Below are 6,740 nucleotides of genomic sequence, written 5' to 3'. Positions count from 1 at the left end.
CTACATCGTTTATGTGACTCTAGCCAATACTGAAATATCCTCTCTAAAAAGCTATTAGAATTTAGGACAATCACTAATAATTATGGTTTCACCTTGAAGGTAGATGACTTCTCCAAATTTTGACTCATTCCTGGATACTATCAGGAATCCGTGAACTTTCAAAACAGAATTGTTGATAATACTGCAGTTTAGTTTGTACCCAGTAAGATAAAATCAATATGAAGTGTATAATTTTTCTTTAGCACTTGAAATGTTTCATATGCCATCCTGAGTATATTTATATCTCATTTTATTTTGTATGCAACTTTTAATAATTTAGATTGCAGATGTCTAATGTTTTAGCTTTATTTTTATTGCCATATTTCTAAGTAGATTTTGTTCACAGTTTAAATAATTTTTGAACTTCAAAATTATTTGATTTTATTTCACAATGCTTCTATTTTCACATCATTAATTTTTTATTCTGATTTTATATAGCTCTATTGTAGGAAAACATGCAATAATTCAGAAATATACTATTTTGAAGTATGGTCAAGCATTAAACAAAGTCTATTTTGCGATAACAATTGCGCTTTATAAAGAATCTCCTAAAACAGAGAATTTGCGTATTTATAAATAAATGACTGATAAAAATAATATCTTGAAAACATCTTTCCACCCAGGTGATGACATCCTAAGAAAATAGTTCTTACACTGAGTTTGAAGAGCGTTGTGATTTGAAATTCAGTGGATTGGCGCAGTTTTAAGATGGCAGAGGAATAGGAGAGACAACTTTCTCCCTCCAAAGTTCATCAAAAGATCATTTGAATACTGAGCAAATTCCACAAAACAACTTCGGAATGCTAGCAGAGGACACCGGGCACCCAGAAAGGCAGCCCATTGTCTTCCAAAGGAGGTAGGACAAAATATAAATGATAAAAATAGAGACAAAAAGTTAGAGATGGAGACCTGTCCCAGGGAGGGAGTCATGAAAGAGGAGAAGTTTCCAAACACCAGGAAACTCTCTTACTCATGGGTCTGTGGGGAGTTTTGGAATCTCAGAGGGCAACATAACCAGGAGGAAAAAGTAAATATAGAAAACCCACAGATTACGGTGCCTAACCGCAACTCCCAGCAGAGAAGTAGCCCAGACGCTCACGTTCACCACCAGCAACGGGGGCTGAACAGGGAGGCATGGGCTGCATTGCTTAGGGTAAGGACTGGGTCTGAATGCCCTTAGGACAATCTGAGGGAGGTAAGGCCAGATAGCAACCCAAACTGTGGGATAGCCAGAGAGAGAGAAAAAAAAAAAAAGAAAGAGAAAGAGAGAACTTTCTTGCGAAAAGCTCTAACCTAGGGCACTGCTGGGCCCACTCACAGAACAAAGGATTGAGCGAATTCCAGAGGAGAGCTAGCCTGCTATAGATCAGCCCATCTCCCACCAGAGGCAGAGAGGCAGGCGGGCAACAGCCAGAGCTGGAGGGAGAGGGTCAATCTCGGCCCTAGAGATGGCATCCTCCACCAAACTGTGAGCAGGCCCCCAGTTGCTAACCAAGTCTTCCTGGGACCCTGGACAGTTGACATCCACCAGGAGGGTTGCAGCCAGAGATCAGCTCTCAGAGGAGAAGCACAGCACACCTGATACGGCGTTCCCACTGTGCAACCAGGAAACCAAGATGCTGGGACAGGGGAGGTGATAAGACACACTGCCTCACCTGCAGAGAGTGCGCTTGCCAAGCACCTGGTTGCCTGAGCTAATTGGAATTGGAAAGGGAACAAACACAGGCCCACCCAAGTATTCGCCTTTGTGGAGTACCCGAGAACCTGAACCTGAGTGGCTGAGACATGGGATGTGCACGCAACCCAGGGGCTGCTTTAGACAGTTCTCCTGCAGAGCAACCTGGACCCTGAGCAGAGTAAACCAGGAAAGCACACACACCGTGAGTGGGGGCAAACCCTGTGTGGCCCAGGCACTGTGAGCACTCCCTACACACACCAGTGATTTTTGTTTGCAGTGTTCCTCCCTTCCCACAGAACAACTAAACAAGTGAGACTAAATAAGTGACCACCTTCGCCCCCTTGTCTCAAGGCAGTAATTAGACACTGAAGAGACTTGCAAACAGAAGAAGCCAAAATAAACAGAGGGAACTGATTTGGAAGTGACAGGTACAACAGATTAAAACCCTATAGTTAGAAATGACTACATTGGAAAGGGCCTATAGACCTTGAGTTCCTCTTCACTTTCTGCCATAAGGATGGTGCCATCTGCATATCTGAGGTTATATCTGAGGTTATTGATATTTCTCCCAGCAATCTTGATTCCAGCTTGTGCTTGTTCAAGCCCAGCGTTCCTCATGATGTACTCTGCATACAAGTTAAATACGCAAGGTGACAATATACAACCTTGACGTACTCATTTTCCTATCTGGAACCAGTCTGTTGTTCCATGTACAGTTCTGACTGTTGCTTCCTGATCTGCATACAGGTTTCTCAAGAAGCAGGTCAGGTGGTCTGGTATTCCCATCTCTTTCAGAATGTTCCACAGTTTATTGTGATCCACACAGTCAAAGGCTTTGGCATAGTCAATGAAGCAGAAATAGATGTTTCTCTGGAACTCTCTTGCTTTCTCCATGATCCAACGGATGTTGGCAATTTGATCTCTGGTGCCTCTGCCTTTTCTAAAACCTGCTTGAACATCTGGGAGTTCACGGTTCACATATTGCTGAAGCCTGGCTTGGAGAATTTTGAGCATGACTTTACTAGCGTGTGAGATGAGTGCAATTGTGCGGTAGTTTGAGCATTCTTTAGCATTCCCTTTCTTTGGGATTGGAATGAAGACTGACCTTTTCCAGTCCTGTGGCCACTGCTGAGTTTTCCAAATTTGCTGGCATATTGAGTGCAGCACTTTCACGGCATCATCTTTCAAGATTTGAAATAGCTCAACTGGAATTCCATCACCTCCACTAGCTTTGTTTGTAGTGGTCAGTGATCACGTTATCGTGACTCTCTTGGTCGTGAAGATCTTTTTTGTACAGTTCTTCTGTGTATTCTTGCCACCTCTACTTAATATCTTCTGCTTCTGTTAGGTCCATACCATTTCTGTCCATTATTGAGCCCATCTTTGCATGAAATGTTCCCTTGGAATCTCTAATTTTCTTGAAGAGATCTCTTGTCTTTCCCATTCTGTTGTTTTCCTCTGTTTCTTTGCATTGATCACCGAGGAAGGCTTTCTTATCTCTCCTTGCTATTCTTTGGAACTCTGCATTCAGATGCTTATATCTTTTCTTTTCTCCTTTGCTTTTCACTTCTCTTCTTTTCACAGCTATTTGTAAGGCCTCCTCAGACAGCCATTTTGCCTTTTTGCATTTCTTTTCCATGGGGATGGTCTTGGTCCCTGTCTCCTGTACAATGTCGCGAACCTCCATCCAGAGTTCATCAGGCACTCTATCTATCAGATCTAGACCCTTAAATCTATTTCTCACTTCCACTGTATAATTATAAGGGATTTGATATGCAGATGACACTACCCTTATGGCAGAAAGTGAAGAGGAACTCAAAAGCCTCTTGATGAAAGTGAAAGAGGAGAGTGAAAATGTTGGCTTGAAGCTCAACATTCAGAAAACAAAGATCATGGTATCTGGTCCCATCACTTCATGGGACATAGATGGAAAAACAGTGGAAACAGTGTCAGACTTTATTTTTTTGGGCTCCAAAATCACTGCAGATGCTGATTGCAGCCATGAAATTAAAAGAGGTTTACTCCTTGGAAGGAAAGTTATGACCAACCTAGATAGTATATTAAAAAACAGAGACATCAGTTTGCCAAAAAAGGTCCGTCTAGTCAAGGCTATGGTTTTTCCCGTGGTTATGTATGGATGTGAGAGTTGGACTGTGAAGAAAGCTGATCGCCAAAGAATTGATGCTTTTGAACTGTGGTGCTGGAGAAGACTCTTGAGAGTCCCTTGGACTGTAAGGAGATCCAACCAGTCCATTCTAAAGGAGATCAATCCTGGGTGTTCATTGGAAGGACTGATGCTAGAGCTGAAACTCCAATACTTTGGCCACCTCATGTGAAGAGTTGACTCACTGGAAGAGGCTCTGATGCTGGGAGGGATTGGGGGCAGGAGGAGAAGGGGACGACAGAGAATGAGATGGCTGGATGGCATCATCACCGACTCAATGGACATGAGTTTGAGTGAACTCCAGGAGTTGGTGATGGACAGGGAGGCCTGGCGTGCTGTGATTCATGGGGTCGCAGAGAGTCGGACACGACTGAGGGACTGAACTGAACTGGAAGAAACGGACAAATTCTTAGAAAAGTATAACTTTTCAAAACTTAACAAGTAAGAAATAAAAAATCTTAACAGACCCATCACAAGCATGGAAATTGAAACTCTAATCAGAATTCTTCCAGGAAAGAAAAGCCCACGACCAGACTAAAATCATTCCAAGCATCTTTTCTTAACGCAGTTTGAATTTTACCCAAAATTTGGAGAAGAGCTAACACATATCCTACTCAAACTCTTTCAGAAAATTGCAGGGTAAACTTCCAAACTCGTTCTATGATGCCACCGTCACCCTAATACCCAAACCAGACAAAGATGCCACACACAAAAAAAAGAAAACTACAGGCCAATATCACTGATGAACATAGATGTAAAACTCCTTAACAAAATTCTAGGAAACAGAATCCAACAACATATTAAAAAGATCATACATCATGACCAAGTGGGCTTTATCCCAGGGATGAAAGGATTCTTCAATATCCGCAAATGAATCAATGTGATGCACCACATTAACCAATTGAAAGAAAAAAAAACCCATTTGATTATGTCAATAGACCCAAAGAAAGCCCGTGACAAAAATCCAACATACATTTATGATTAAAACCCTCTAGGAACAAGACAAGGGTGCCCACCCTCACCACTACTATTCAACATAGCTTTGGAAGTTTTAGCCATAGCAATCAGAGAAGAAAAAGAAATAAAAGGAATCCAGATTGGAAAAGAAGAAGTAAAATTTTCACTGTTTGCAGATGACATGATCCTCTACATAGAAAACCCTAAAGATTCCACCTGAAAATTATGAGCTAATCGTGAATATAGTAAATTTACAGGGTATAAAATTAATACACAGAAATACCTTGCATTCCTATACACTAACAATGAGAAAACAGAAAGAGAAATTAAGGAAACAATTTCATTCACCATTGCAACAGAAAGAATAAAATACTTAGGAATAAATCTACCTAAGGAAATAAAAGACCTATATATGGAAAACTATAAAATCTGATGAAGGCAATCATAGATGACATATATAGATGGAGAAAGATACCATGTTCATGGATCAGAAGAATCAATATAGTGAAAATGAGTATACAACTCAAAGCAATCAATAGATTCAATGCAATCTCTATCAATCTACCAATGGTATTTTTCAGAGAACTAGAACAAATAATTTCACAATTTGTATGGAAATACAAAAAAACCTCGAATAGCCAAAGCAATCTTGAGAAAGAAAAATGGAACTGGAGGAATCAACCTGCCTGACTTCAGGCTCTACTACAAAGCTACAGTCATCAAGACAGTATGGTACTGGCACAAAGACAGAAATATAGATCAATGGAACAGAATAGAAAGCCCAGAGATAAATCCATGCACCTATGGACAGCTTATCTTCGACAAAGGAGGCAAGAATATGCAGTGGAGAAAAAACAACATCTTTAACAAGTGGTGCTGGGAAAACTGGTCAGCCACTTGTAAAAGAATGAAACTAGAACACTTTCTAACATCATACACAAAAATAAATTAAAAATGGATTAAAGATCTAAACATAAAACCAGAAACTATAAAACTCCTAGAGGAGAACATAGGCAAAACACTCTCGGACATGACCCACCTCCCAGAGTAATGGAAATAAAAGCAAAAATAAACAAATGGGACCTCATTAAACTTAAAAGCTTCTGCACAGCAAAGGAAACTATAAGCAATGGAATATTACTCAGCTATTAAAAAGAATGTATTTGAATCAGTTCTAATGAGGTGGCAGGCCAGGAATATACTATAATTTGCTATTGTTCCACATTGTCTATGAATAACCAGTTTAATTGTATATGCAACTTGCTGCAGAATCTCTTTGACTCTAGCTGGTCTCTGAGACAGAAGTGCAGACAATTGATTCATCTTTCGTCAAGATGAGGTTTTATCAGGCTTCTCTTCCTTCTTAGGATTTCCCTAATTTGCCTAATTTATTATGAAAGCAAATGAGAAATCAGCCAATCAGTATAATTTTCAAAGTTATCTTCAGAGTGGATGATGCAGGGTTAGCCAACTGGCAGATGCTAAAGAATTAGGTCATAATCAAGACCAATTAGAAGTCCTTAGTAGTCCCTGGAGTCTACTGTACAGAGTGAAGTAAGTCAGAAAGAAAAACACCAATACAGTATACTAACACATATATATGGAATTTGAAAGACGGTAACAATGACCCTTTATGCAAGACAGCAGAAAAGACACAGAGGTAAAGAACAGTCTTTGTGAGAGAAGACTGTGTGAGAGAAGGTAATGAAATGGTGGGATGGTTTGAGAAGGTAGCATAGAAACGTGTATATTATCATATGTGAAGAGGATTGTTGGCCCAGGTTTGATGAGACAGGGTGCCCGTGGCTGGTGCACTGGTATGACCCTGGGGGATGGATGAGGAGGGAGGTGGAAGGGGGATTCTGGATGAGGAATATATTTGAGTCTGTGGTCATGTCAATG

The sequence above is a fragment of the Moschus berezovskii genome, chromosome 11, assembly GCF_049115385.1.
Source record: "Moschus berezovskii isolate FMDL1 chromosome 11, NW_MosBer_1.0, whole genome shotgun sequence".
Classification (NCBI taxonomy): Eukaryota; Metazoa; Chordata; class Mammalia; order Artiodactyla; family Moschidae; genus Moschus; species Moschus berezovskii.
Note: the sequence above shows the minus strand (reverse complement) of the source record.